The following is a 14,148-nucleotide window of genomic DNA, read 5'->3' on the forward strand; positions in this document are numbered from 1 at the left end:
ATGGAGGCAGAGCACAGCCATTATGGCTAGCAGCCATCGATATCCCTCCTCCATGAATTTTCCCCAGTCCTCTTTTAAAGCCCTCCAAGTTGATGACCATCACTACCTCCTGCAGGAAGAAGAGTTTGGATCTGATATCCCGCTTTATCACTCCCCTTCAGGAGTCTCAAAGCGGCTAACATTCTCCTTTCCCTTCCTCCCACACAACAAACACTCTGTAACGTGAGTGGGGCTGAGAGACTTCAGAGAAGTGTGACTGGCCCAAGGTCACCCAGCAGCTGCATGTGGAGGAACGGGGAAGCAAACCCGGTTCCCCAGATTACAAGACTACCGCTCTTAACCACTACACCACACTACCTCTCTCACACTGGTTCCATAGTATGCAATGCCTCAAGAAATCCTTTCTATTATCTGTCCTAGATGTCACGTATTCTAGAGTTAAGAGAGAAACTTTCCTCCATCCACTTTCTCTATGACGTGCATAATTAAAAATAAAAATAAAAATCTATCATGTTGCCTCTTACTCGCATCTTCTCTAAGCTTAAAAAAGTCCCAAATGCTACATTCCTCCCCCCCCCCAAGTCATTTTGGTTGCCCCTTTCTGAACCTTTCTGAGCTCTACAATTTAGAAATATGTTCAGAATGTGTTTAGAAATGTGCATTTAGGGAGAAATTATGCGTTGAAACACTAATTTAATATGGAGGTTTCACGTGAATTATTATTTATTGTCATGATTATTTGCAGGGTAGTGCAGTAATGAGACAGAACAGACATGTGCAAAAGCAATGTGAGCCAGATATATATTGTTCATCCCTCATTATTTCCCCTCACTCCTTTTTCTGAGTATTATTGTTTTGGGAGTTCTGTTGAAATGATAACATATATCTGCCCTGCATTTGTTTTCTCACCCTCAGTTTGATTCTTATTGTGTTTGATCATTTTACAGTCAGCCACCATGTTTTTAATTTATTTATTTAAAACAAGTACCTATCACTGTTTTCATAAAAATCAATAATTTCTGTACGTTTAACGAACATTAGAAGAAAGAAAGTCCAAACAAGCATCTATAAGGAAAGCAGGATATAACACTTAAAAAAAACAATAAAGTAAAACAAAGATCAATCAAGGTACTGATTATCTTTCTTGCTTGCCTACTTGCCTATTGGTCTGCACCAAAGCGACTCTGGACACAGAGAAAATGGGAAAAATTGGGCCAATCAGGGTAGGTCAGAGGTGACATGAGGTCACAGGCTAAGATTTGACCAGAACTGGGAAAGCTTGCAGGTATGACCAGCTTCCAGCCAATCAGAAGGCCAAGCTGGGAAGGCCAATCAGGGATGGCAATGTCCTTCAAAATGGCAGAGACGGGGCAGGCTGACAGGCCTGCAGACTTGACAAAATCAAGTTCTAATTCATTCAGATATGAGCCAGCATCAGCTGTGCTGCTCCTCTAGCTGAAAATTCAGGTCAACAACCATCCCAGGCAGCTCAGGTAGAAGTGTGCAGCAGCAGCAGCAGCAATAGCCAAAAGAGGAAAGAAAAGAAAAGGGAGAGGGAGAGGGAGAGGGAGAGGGAGAGGGAGAGGGAGAGGGAGAGGGAGAGGGAGAGGGAAAGGGAAAGGCCTGGCATGGGGGGGTCTGCAGGAGCCAGCTGGAGCTGGTTAGCAAAAGCAGTGGAGGAATCTCCTACGGGCACCTCGGCAGGAAACTTAAGCCAGGGATAGGGAGCAGAAGGAGGAGGCTGGGTTGCACAAAGTCTACATCTGCAAAAGTTAGAGCCTGACCAAACATTCCTGAGAGACAACTCACCTAAGAGGAGAAGCAGCGGTGGCCGTCAGAGACCCCCATGCCATGGCACCCTGGACAGCTCTGAAGCCGAGCAGTGGGAGGGGGTGACTTCATCAGGCGCTGGAATGGAATTTGGTACCTGGTGCTGGAATGCTGTTTGAGCCAGGAAAGGTGGAAAGCCGCCCAGGGTAGGCAGCAAAGGGGCTGCCGGTACTCTCCTTGCTGTAAGGGGGGAGCGCAGCCCAGAAGCAGCCTCCAGGCAGAGAGGCTCCCAAAGTGAATCTGGCTGCCGTCAGTTCAGGTGGAAGTCAGGGAGTGACTGAGGAAGGTCTGGCAAGGCTAGAAAGACCTGTCTGCATGCCAAGCCAGGAGAACAGCAAGGGAGCACAGAACTTTGCAGATGAACCTCATTTCTCCTCAAAAGTGAACACGGCCAATGAAAGACCGGTTCCCTCATCACCTGACACTCCAGTGCTGTGCAGCCCATTGGCAGGGAGATTTTGACACCTCCTGGTTCTCCGAAAGGGGTGGTGTTTTTCTGCAGAGTGAGGTGGAACTGGATTTACCTGTCCCTTCCCTGCTTTGCATCTGCCAAAGAACTCTCATTATCTTAATGAGCTCAGGTGTTTCCCATCCAGCTATCATCTAAGCAGCATTAATTGCAGTTTTATCCAGAGCAAACCGCAAGAAAGGGAGAAGGAAGTTCGCAAACTAGCGATGGGCCCCTTGCAAGGAATCTGCGCTCTCTGGCTGTACGTTATCTTTGAAAACTGAGCTGTGAGGAGGAGGCGGGGAAGGAGGCCACAGATATTCCTCTCCTCGTTCTCCTGCCTCCTCCCACTGTCAAATTTTAGACTGTAGGCCTCTTGGAGCTGGGACCAAACTTTATATGTTCATATAACTACAAGGCACCTTGTCCATTGCTGGGTGCTAAGAATGGACTAAGAATTAGAGAAGGAAAGCACACAGTGGCTTCTGTCATGGGCCGGGGGCCAGGGAATGCCAGGAGACTGCAACAATTGCCTCTGAGGGAAAGCAAAAGAATGCCCACCTGGCCCAATACATCAGAAGCTGCAGGGAACTCCTTGCCAGTAAGGACACTTGGTGTCAACTGCCAACTGTCCTGGGGCTGCAAGTAAAGGACATAAGAACATATGAAGATCCTACTAGATCAGGCCAACGACCTATGTAGTCCAGCAACCTGTCCTCTTGGTTTTTTCACCTACCTCGTAGCAACTCGTCACAACTTTCTGGTATTGGTGGTTAGGCATTGGAATATGTGTGCTGTGTTGAAGGATTGGGTATGGCCATCATCTACCCCTCCTCTTTTGGGTATTCTGTTACAGGAACCCAGTGATCGTGGATCCTGTCCGATGCCCTACTGGTGGCTAGGGCCATGGCACGACCCCCAGTGACGTCATGGGGAAGCTTCCAGTTGTATTTGCATCAACAAGCTCCTCCCACTGATTGTCAACCCTGAAATGACTCCCTGCTGAGCGGGGTGGAGTCATGTATTGCTGTTTTATCGAATGCCTAAGGCAATACTGAGACGTGGGTTAAACCACAGAGCCTAGGACTTGCTGATCAGAAGGTTGGTGGTTCAAATCCCCGCAACGGGGTGAGCTCCCGTTGCTCAGTTCCTGCTCCCGCCAACCTAGCAGTTCGAAAGCACGTCAAAGTGCAAGTAGATAAATACCGTAGGTACCTCTCCGGCGGGAAGGTAAACTGCATTTCTGTGCACTGCTTTGGTTGCCCAGAAGCGGCTTAGTCATGCTGGCCACATGACCCGGAAGCTGTACGCCGGTTCCCTCGGCCAAAAAAGCGAGATGAGCGCCACAAACCCAGAGTCAGCCACAACTGTGAGGAGATTTCACCCCCTCCCATATCCAAGAATCTGCTGATGAGTCTGGTGATTTTCCAGAGAGAAGGGGCGGTGTTCTGCTCTCTACTTATTCCGCTCCAGCCTAACATCAAAGAGTCAGTCAGTCAGTCAGTCAGTCAGTGTGTCGGAGAGAGAGAGACTGAGTGTTAGAGATTGTGTGTACAGTGGTGCCCCGCAAGACGAATGCCTCGCAAGACGAAAAACTCGCTAGACTAAAGGGTTTTCCGTCTTTTGAGGTGCTTTGCAAGACGAATTTCCCTATGGGCTTGCTTCGCAAGACGAAAACGTCTTGCGAGTTCTTGCGATTTTTTCCCTCCCCCCCCTTTTTCTAAGCCGCTAAGCCGCTAATAGCCGCTAAGCCGCTAATAGCCGCTAAGCCGCTAATAGCGCTAATCCGCTAATCCGCTAATAGGGGTGCTTCGCAAGACAAAAAAACCGCAAGACGAAGAGACTTGCGGAACGAAATAATTTCGTCTTGCGAGGCACCACTGTATAGATAAGGTTGCTGCTAAGAGCAGCTGCAGACACTCAGTGCAGTTCAGTTTTTTAGTTTAGACCTCATTTAGCTCTGTATATATTTGTATATTATAGTTGTAGATAGAATAAAGAAGATATTCTACAGAGCTGCTCTCCGAGTCGTTTATGCTCTGCTATACTCTGCTGTGCGACGACTGTCTTCTTGTGGAAGTGAATCCGGTGCTCACAACACTAAGCTGTGAGTCCACAGCACTTTGACCTGTTCCTGTGCAGAAGGTGGTCTCTGGAAGTGCTACCCAGCTCGCCTAGCCCAGTCAGGGCTGAAGTGGATGAGTCCAGTTGGTGACACTGGCTCAAGGGCGATGCTGACAGACTGGACCTAATGGTCAGGGGTCCCTTTACCTTTACCTTACTCACATGCTGTAACCAATAAAGTTGTGGCCTTATTTTGCCCATTAACCAAAAATAATGTGTCTATGTGTCTTCTTATAATTCTATGCGGGTGGTGGGTCCTCGACTCACAACCTGTTCTCACGGTGGCCAAGCAGATTCTCCAATGGGAAACTCATAAGCAGGACTTGAACATAAGAGCAACACTCCCCTCCTGTAGTTTCTAGCAACTAGTATTCAGAAGCATTTCCTGCCTTCGACTATGGAAGCAGAGCAGAGCTAGTAGGCACCAAAAGCCTTGTCCTCCATGGATATGTCCAATCCTATATATATGCATGTTGGTGACCATCACTGCCATCTATGGGAGCGAGTTTGCTGTGCTGCGTGAAGAAACACTTTTTAAAAATCCATCCTGAATCTTATGAGAGAGGGAGAAAAGCTGTCTTGTGTCCACTTTTTCCATAGGTGCATCATTTTCTGAACTTCTGTCATGCCACCTCTTTCTCAGAAAATCTCCACGCTAAAAAGTCTCAAACATTGTAGCCTTTCTTCAGCGGGGTCACACCATTAGGATCTCATCCATGGGCCAGAGGAAAACAGAGCTATTCAAGCCAGGAAACCAGCACTGGAAGATCTGCCTGGCCCCAACGGGGCATCAATGGCCCATTTGGTTCTAGCCATGAAGTCAATTTCTCCTACTTCTCTCCCTTTCCCCTCCACTCTCTTTTCCTTGAGGGAGGTCAACCTCTCCTTCTCCCTCTATCTGGGAGCCGCTTTGGAAGACCACAAACTGTCTGAAAAGTGGGATAAAAATATAGCAAACAAGGGAAGAAAGCTTCTTCTTTGGCAATCACTTGTAGCCGAGTAAGATTGTTTTCTATAAACACAGTTTTAACAATGAGTGCGTAGGTGACTGTGGAGGCCAATTCTGGATCCACACGTCCTTCCACAGTGGGGACATTGGTTCCCGGGCAGGAGCTGATCACGGTGTGGATTTGCCAAGCGTGCCTTCCTCTTAGCACGTTTCTGCCTTGCGTCCTGAGTTCGAGTGTCTTCTGAGCCCAGGACACCTTTGGTAAAGGCTGCTCTCCAATAGTGGAGGAAGGGGGTGGGGGAGGGTACAGGCACCATGGGCAGCAGAGCACCCTAGGGCAGCCCAGCCACCACCTTCCTCTCAACCGTGGCTGCCCTGTAGTGGGCTCAGCGCTGCCAGAAAATGTTAGATGCTTCCCTCACAGGAGGGTGCATTTACTCGGACGGCATGCCCTGCCCACTTGGATGCTCTGACCCTTTCATGTGGGTGTGCATGTACCCCCCCTTCCACCCCAAGTGCCGGCGGGGGTTGCTATGCCGGTGAAAGGCAGAGAAGGATACACCTGCAGTTCTTGCCATCCAAATATCTTCTAGGGATTGCAGAAGTTCCCAATTGCCCAGCCTTGGGTTTGAAAGTGGAACCAAAACATTTAAGAATTTCCCATTATTCCAGTTTGTATTTCAGAGTTCTGCACAGAGTGCAGGACATACAATACGATAAACTTTATTGTCCAGACTTCCGGGTTAGCGCCTCCGGCAATGGCAGAGCTCCTCCGATCGGGAGGAACCGGCTCCGTGAAAAACAGGGTCTGACCGCCACGGCGAAGGCGGAGACCCTTAGAAATCACAAACGGAAGAAGTCTGTGAACCTGGGATTCAGCTGGCACCTTCTGCGCCTGCCCTACTCGCGGGGAGACCCGGTATCGGGAATCCGGAGCGACGTGGGGTGAGAGGTGCAGTGCTTTGAATCGACCGCTTATTTCACGGAGCGAAGCCGCATTGCTGCTGTCGGAGAGCGTTGACTTTTTTCCTGTGGACAACTGGATTTTAAACAACAACCCATGAGTAGAACGGGAAATTGAGCTTTTAAATAATTTAATTTGGCACCGAACGGGGAAGGTTCAAACAGGAAGTCCACCTGCCCTTTCTGTAAATAGACTGAAGCAAAGTAGTTGTTAACTAAGGCTTTGGAAAGTCTTACGTAAAGGATTAAAACTCCACTGAATGAAACTATTAATTTTGACCAAGTGAACTAGCAGGAGAAGGTGAAAAATTAAAAATCGAAGCATCATGTCTCTGAACCTGGGAATGGTTTGCAAAAAGTCCATCGACGGTAAACAGGACAAATTTGACAGCTAGCTTTAAAAGAAAGACATTGTTTCTATTGTCCGCTTCTGCACTTAAAAAGAAGAAAAGGTAACTGGAAACTGTTACTAATTTACTTTTGGAATTGTGCTGGAAAGGATTGATACAAATGGAGACTGTCTTCCTCTAGAGGGAGTTTTGGGACATTGTTACAAGAGTGCAGCTGGGAAATTGGTCTTAAGATAAAGACTGTGAGCAACTAGTTCTGACCTTGAACATCTTAAGAATGTCGGCAAAGGAAGAAGTAGTGTCTGTACTGAATAGGACATTCTATTTGTTGGGAAAGCTGCATAAACAGATAGATGTCATGGCTACTAATATTGATATTTTGGGAACAAAAGTGGGCATCAGCATAGAAGTCGACAAGAACCCGGCACAAGAATCTTTCTTAACTGAACAAATTGATGAATTAGAAAAGGAGAAAGTTGCTGTTGTTGAGTACAAGGCAAAACAAGGGGGAGCCTTAACCCTAAAGAGGCAAATGGAGGATTACAACTTGAGGCCTTATATGACTGTAATTAGGAGAAGCCAGTTTTTGAAGATGGGTGCCTGGCCTGATCTGAAAAAGGAAAGGTGGAGAGATCCCCTTATGCAGGGAGCAAATGACTTTTGGAATATGAACTTGAGCCAGGAGGAAATTGGAGTTTTGGGGGCCTTTGGACTTGGAAGAATTGTGAAACAAGATTCAGAATACTTTATGGGCCCTAGCTTTAACTATGGAAATCTGGCAGACCTGTCAAGAAGGAATATAAGCATCGTTGGGTTGGAGCGCCCCCGAGATCTGCTTTTTAGCACCAAAGGTTATCAAGAAGATCGGCAGAAGGGAAGTGAAGAAGAGTTAAGAGCCTCGGATATAAGATCTCCAGGTTGATGGACGCTGGGAGGTTGATGGAACTGACGGCAGGGGCCGAGACCGGGGAGGAGAGACGGTGGAAGAAAATTGGGAAATTAAAGTGTATATATGGAGATTTTAAAAATTTTTAATGAGAGATGGAAAAATCGTGGAATGAAATTTTTATGACCCTAGGGGAAATGTCTTAAGAGATTAAGTTCAAATATATTAGTTTTAATGAGAAATAAGATTAAACAAAGTAAAAATGGATGATTAATTGGTGAAAGAAGAGAATGTTAAATTACAGTATATTAAGATAAATTATTAGGATAAAAACAAAGATGAAGGATTTGCTGAAATATCTAACTGAACCAGAATACAAAGAGGGGAGGTGTGAGGAGGTCAAGGAAATAAGCTAAAGAAAGAAAGTTATGTAAAGGTTTGATTTGTTCTTTTTTTCTGATTGTATGCATTTTTCTTTTCTTTTTTGTCTGTTTTCCTTTTTTATCTTTTTTCTTTGATGTGACTTGTTTTTATGTATTGTTTTGCTTTCTTTTTTGGTCTAATTGGGTGTTTTTCTGTTGTTATTTTTTTATTACTCATGTAACCTTTAAAATTTTAATTAAAAAAAATATTTTTTAAAAAAAGATAATCTTTATTGTCCTTGTCCCATACAGAACAACAAAATTGAAAATTCTACATCAGACATTCAAAAACCAACAAGCCTGCTATCCCAGCCTGGTTAGCCCCCTAAAAACTTTGATACCCCATAATTAAATACAATATACTCCCACAGAGACTACCTTACACTGCGTTTAAAACCAAAATTGCATTTGGATAGAAACTGTTTCTCAGACGGCTAGTCCTATTCTTTATAACCCTGTACCTTCTTCCAGAAGGCAGAAGCTGGAAGAGATCATTTCCAGGGTGGGCACTATCCTGCGCTATCTCTGCAGCTTTCTTATGACACCTGGAACCGTAGATTTGATCCAAGGTGGGAAGAGTGTACCCAATTATTCTCTCCGCAGTCTTTACAACCCTGGACAGCACTGTTTTTTCCCTGACCATGCAGCTCCCAAACCACACACACAGACCATAAGTTAATACACTCTCAACAGTACAATGGTAAAATGCCATCAACAGGTCCTTTGAGAGATTGTTTTTCCGGAGGATTCTCAGAAAGTATAACCTCTGCTGTGCCTTCTTCACCAGGTCTTTACTGTTTTCTAACCAGGTTAGGTCATCTCTCAACTCCACCAGGGCCATCTTACCCATAGAGGCTAGTGGCGTGGGGCACCAGGGCGCCAAGTTCTGGAGGGTGCCAGGGAAGAAGTGGAGTCTGGGCGTGGCACCTCCTGGCATCAGCTCGTCGCCCTCGCCTGCTTCCTCCATGCCGCGCCGAAGCAGCGCCGCGCCCAGAGCCATGGCCACTGTGGCACGAAGTGGCCAGCTGAGCCGGGAGGCACCGCGTCCAGCCTCTGCCTCTTCCCCACTGGAGGAGCTGCCCTCCATCCACTGCCCGCCTCCTCCAGCCCCACCGGCAGTGCCGTCTTCCCTAAATAAAGCTCTGGGAAATGGGGGGGGGCGGAGGGAGCTTTGCACCACGGCGCCGGATATGCTTAAGACGGCCCTGCAGGACATGTGCAGTTTGCCAGAGATCTGCATCTCCCCAACACCTCTTGCATTACAGTCACACTCAGCCATGTCTCACCAGTATGCATTGATCTAAACAAACAACAGAAAACACTGCAAGAAGCTGGTTTTTTTTATGTGACAGAATCAAGTTTCTATCCTGCTCTTCCTCTTGCAGTGTATGCAGTGTGTTAAGAAAAGAGGTGCCGGAACTCACCATGAACACCTCCCTTGTTCTCTTATAATAGCAACCCTACCCATTTGAGAGGTGCCGGAACTTTGTTTTGGTGAGTTCTGGCTGAAATAAAGCCCTGGTTTTAACTATTTTTGGAATGGTGGGTTTTCAAAAACCATTTTCCTGTGGATGTGTTTGCTGCCATGGGCTCTTTAGGGAAGATGGTGGGGGATATAAATCCAGTAAATTAATATATGTACCCTTCCTCTCTTTTTATTTTCATCAAAGGTCAAGCTCCGACAGCATGGAGAAGGCTTTCCTTTTATGTCCAGCATCACATTTAAACCAGGCTCCATACACGATCCCTTGGACGACTCAACAGCCCTGCTCTCCTCTTTTGCCTCCGGCACCCATATTCTGCTCATCAGATTTGTGTTTCTTGGTTGCCATCTCATCAGCATCCTTTGAGGAAGGCAGAGCTGAGCCCGCAATTAAGCAATTGCATCGCTAGAGGGCACTAACGCTTCTTCAGCAACTCATTCAAGAAGGAATGGGGGAAGAGAAAACACCTGTGCTAGGGCTAAGATGTAGGCCTGGGGTGTGTGATCTACAGACACAGGAACACACAGAGTGAAATTTCACTAGCATTATAGGCACTCATTTTGCTATCTCCCATAACAATCCCCACCCAAGAAGGAACTTTCAAAATTTGTCCATCGTTCTGCTTCAGTTGAAAGTTGGTGGCAACTTCAGGCAACTTCAGTACTAATGGGATGACTAACGAGGCATCAGCCAATCAATCTCTTCATTATGGTCAATGGTCAGTGTTCAAGGGTGCCCCATCTAAGGAGTGTCAAGAGACAAGGAGGAAGCTACCCAGTGCAGCATCCCAAAAAGAAAAGAAAATAGTAAGCCTGTAATCCCGAGGAATGTTTGAAAATGTGTAAGAAACACTTGCTGAAATCTTGGAAGCCAGGATAGCTCATATCCTGTGTAGAAGAGGGGATTTTAGTAGATGCAGGTTCTCTTATTCCCTGTGTGGGGATCTACACATGCTGATATCCCCTCTTTTCTTTTCTCTTTTTTAAATAATTTTTATTAACTGGCCAATCAAATCAAATTAAATCACATCACATAAATTCTGAATTACAAAGCCGAATTTTAAATTTTGTTGGGGGGACCCATATTTCAAGATCTGAAGATATCCCCTCTTTTCTACGCAAGAGTCAACTCATCCCATCTGTGAACTTCATACAATAGTATTTCAAATCAAATCTGGACTTATGAAGCTGCCTTAGATGAGGTCTGGCTATTTGTCTATCTAAGCCAGTATTGTCTTGTCTACTCTGACTGTCACTAGGGCTTCAGGTCTACTACCTGATTTTATTTTATTTTTAAGAAAAACCTGAGGATGTCGGGGATTGAACTTGGGACATTCTACATTCAAAGCTAATGCTCCTTCGCTGAGTTTGGTTGCTGCATATCGCCACCAGCCCATTTGGGCTCTGCCCCTCCAGACATTACACCCCCACCCCCACAAACTCTCAGTTATAATGACCCCCCCCCCTCCCAGACCATTACCACCCCCAAATGTCAAGTCTTAATGGTATGGTCTGTTATGTAAATGAACATGAGCCACAATTGCACCAGCGACCTCATTCATCTTGCTAATGAAGCACCACCAGCTGAACATCTGTTTCCCCCTTGCAACAGGCGGGAAAATGTTTTCAAAAAGAGCTGCTTCTATTTTTTAAGAGAGTTTCTTCTTGCTCTACAATTATGTGATTCTAATTCTCTCAATGAGCAACACTTCTACTAGCTGTTATTTATCTATCTGCTGCCCTGCGTGAACTCCCAGAACTGTCATCGCCGTCAGGCTTGACAGCAAGAAACCAGCCCGGTAATTAAACTGCTCGAAGGGTCTTGTTTGGCTCTTGTTGCTACAAAGTCGGCAAACCCCTCTCCGTAAACAGTTTCCATTGATTATCTGTTCCTAGAGGGCTGCCATTTTATTCCCAGAGCAGAGGCTTACTGTTCCCATTGTGCAACCTAGTGATAGAACATGGTCATCAGGACTAGCAGGGCAAATGCAGAGGACCCTGCATGGGGGTAGCCAGGATTTTTTTAGGGGGGCAGGCCTTTTGTTGGGGGGGCAAGTCTTTTGTTAGGGGGGCAGAACCTCAGTTTGCTATATATTTTAATTTATTATAATTTATTTAGGGGGGCAGCTGCCCCTCCTTGGCTACGCCCATGGGTCCTGATAGGATCTGCACCCTGGGCATACTCCAGTTTCAGAACCCAAGAAATCCACACACAAAAAACACAATGATTAGTACAATGGAAGATTATAGAGGTCTTGTCCTGTACTGAAATTATATCCTCAGATTCAGAAATATTAGCCTCTGATCTCAGATAGCTGCAGGTTGTGTGGTGTTGTGGCGGCACTTTGGACATGCTCAGAGGCACTGCAACATTCTCAACTGCCACTTCAGTGGTGGCTGGTGACTATTGGGACAGGTAGGGTGAAAGGCAATAAACCAACAGCAAGTGGCGCCAGAGCCAATGGATGGCGGAATTCAGTAATTCTGGTTTTGTACCCAATCTTCCTCATCTACAAGTGCAAAACTGAGATGGAAGAGGAGGAGGAAACTGGAAGACAAGGCCACCCCCTGGACAGGATGTAGGAAGGTAGGCTGGTAGGGGCTGAATAAGGGCAGAATGAGGTTGGCGGGGGCAAGGCCCCAGTCATGCTCATGGACCAGCATGCGTTGGTGCTGAAACCTGAACTCAAACAGGGCTCCTGCTTTTAGCTCCCCAGGGGTTCCTTTTTCACACAATTATCTCAGACTGAAGGACAGCTTTAAAAGGGGGGCCACTGCTATCATCCATGAAGGAGTGTCTCCACCCCCATTGTTCAGCCCGGACACTGAGATCCAGCGCCAAGGGCCTTCTGCCGGTTCCCTCATTGCGAGAAGTGAGGTTACAGGGAACCAGGCAGAGGGCCTTCTCGGTGGTGGCGCCTGCCTTGTGGAACGCCCTCCCTTCAGATGTGAAGGAAATAAGCAGCTATCTTATCTTTAAAAGGCAGCCCTGTTTAGGGAAGCTTTTAATATTTAATGCTGTATTGTTTTTAAAACTCGATTGGGAGCCGCCCAGAGTGGCTGGGGAAACCGAGCCAGATGGGCAGGGTACAAATAATAAATTATTATTATTACTATTATATAAAATGCCAAAAAGGAGGGAGCTACATGGGCCTCCGAAGGAAATCTATAGAATTGTAGAGTTGGAAAGGGCTTCATGGATCTTGTAGTCAAACCCTTTGCAATCAAGAGAATCTCTGAGAGCGGAACATCCAACCTCTGCTTAAAAACCTCCAATGAAGGAGAGTCCAACACCTTCTGAGTTAGTCCATTCCACAATTGAACAGCTCTGACCCTCAGAAATGTTTAGTTGGAAACTCCTTTCTTGTAATTTGAATCTATTGGCTTGGGTCCTCCCTTCCAGAGCAGGAGAAAACTAGCTTGCATCATCCTCCATGTGAAGGTCCTTTGGGTATATGAAACTGGCTATCCTGTCTTCTCTGAGTCTCCTCTTCTCCAGGCTAAACATACCCAGCTCCTTCAGCCACTCCGCATAAGGCCTGGTTTCCAGACCGGTTGCCCTCCTCTGCACACTTCCCAGCTTGTCCATATCCTTCTAAAATGGTGGTGTCCAGAACTGAAGGATAGCTTTAAAAGAGAGGCTTCCACTTCTTTCCCCTTCCTTCCCCTCTATGGCAGGAGGGGGGGAGGAGAAGGTTCCTGAGGCTGTGCCACTCTCGGCTCTGCGCTTGCCCCCCCTTTTTTTACATTGGGGGCCTTGACCCCCTCCCCCAAAAGGGTTGGGTCCCCTGGAGTTGGCACTCCTGAACAGGACTTTTACTGTACTTCCCTTCACCTGGACTCTACCCATGGTCCCCTTGGTCATTTCTGATATTTTTGTGCTTTGTTTGCAGGTGGAGCTGTGGGTTAAACCACAGAGCCTAGGACTTGCCAATCAGAAGGTCAGCGGTTCGAATCCCCGCGACAGAGTGAGCTCCCATTGCTTGGTCCCTGCTCCTGCCAACCTAGCAGTTTGAAAGCACGTCAAAGTGCAAGTAGATAAATAGGTACCACTCCAGCGGGAAGGTAAATGCCATTTCCGTGCGCTGCTCTGGTTCGCCAGAAGTGGCTTAGTCCTGCTGGCCACATGACCCGGAAGCTGTACGCCGGCTCCCTCGGTCAGGAAAGAGAGATGAGCGCCGCAACCCCAGAGTTGGCCACAACTGGACCTAATGGTCAGGGGTCCCCTTTACCCTTTACCTATGTTGCTGTTTAGTCGTTTAGTCATGTCCGACTCTTTGTGACCCCATGGACCAGAGCACGCCAGGCTCTTCCACTGCCTCCCGCAGTTTGGTCAAACTCATGCTGGTAGCTTCGAGAACACTGTCCAACCATCTCGTCCTCTGTCGTCTCCTTCTTCTTGTGCCCTCCATCTTTCCCAACATCAGGGTCTTTTCCAGGGAGTCTTCTCTCCTCATGAGGTGGCCAAAGTCTTGGAGCCTCAGCTTCAGGATCTGTCCTTCCAGCGAGCACTCAGGACCGATTTCCTTCAGAATGGAGAGGTTTGATCTTCTTGCAGTCCATGGGACTCTCAAGAGTCTCCTCCAGCACCAGAATTCAAAAGCATCCATTCTTTGGCGATCAGCCTTCTTTATGGTCCAGCTCTCACTTCCATACATCACTACTGGGAAAACCATAGCTTTTACTATACGGA

At 46.9% G+C, this 14,148-nt stretch overlaps 1 protein-coding gene across 7 annotated transcripts in view; it reads right to left on the reverse strand.

The window, feature by feature from the left end:
• DAB2IP (DAB2 interacting protein) overlaps positions 1 to 14,148 on the reverse strand; it is a 307,079-nt gene that overhangs the window by 226,431 nt on the left and 66,500 nt on the right. The window contains exon 1 of one of the 7 annotated variants that reach the window (XM_079961960.1): positions 1,810 to 2,213. The exons of the other annotated variants lie outside the window; for them this stretch is intronic. The gene's annotated coding sequence lies outside the window, so the exon portion shown is untranslated. Of the gene's footprint in view, positions 1 to 1,809; positions 2,214 to 14,148 lie in introns of those variants that run through there. 7 annotated transcript variants of the gene reach the window in all.

Source organism: Podarcis cretensis (genome assembly GCF_951804945.1).
Source record: "Podarcis cretensis genome assembly, chromosome: Z".
In the NCBI taxonomy this organism is placed as follows: Eukaryota; Metazoa; Chordata; class Lepidosauria; order Squamata; family Lacertidae; genus Podarcis; species Podarcis cretensis.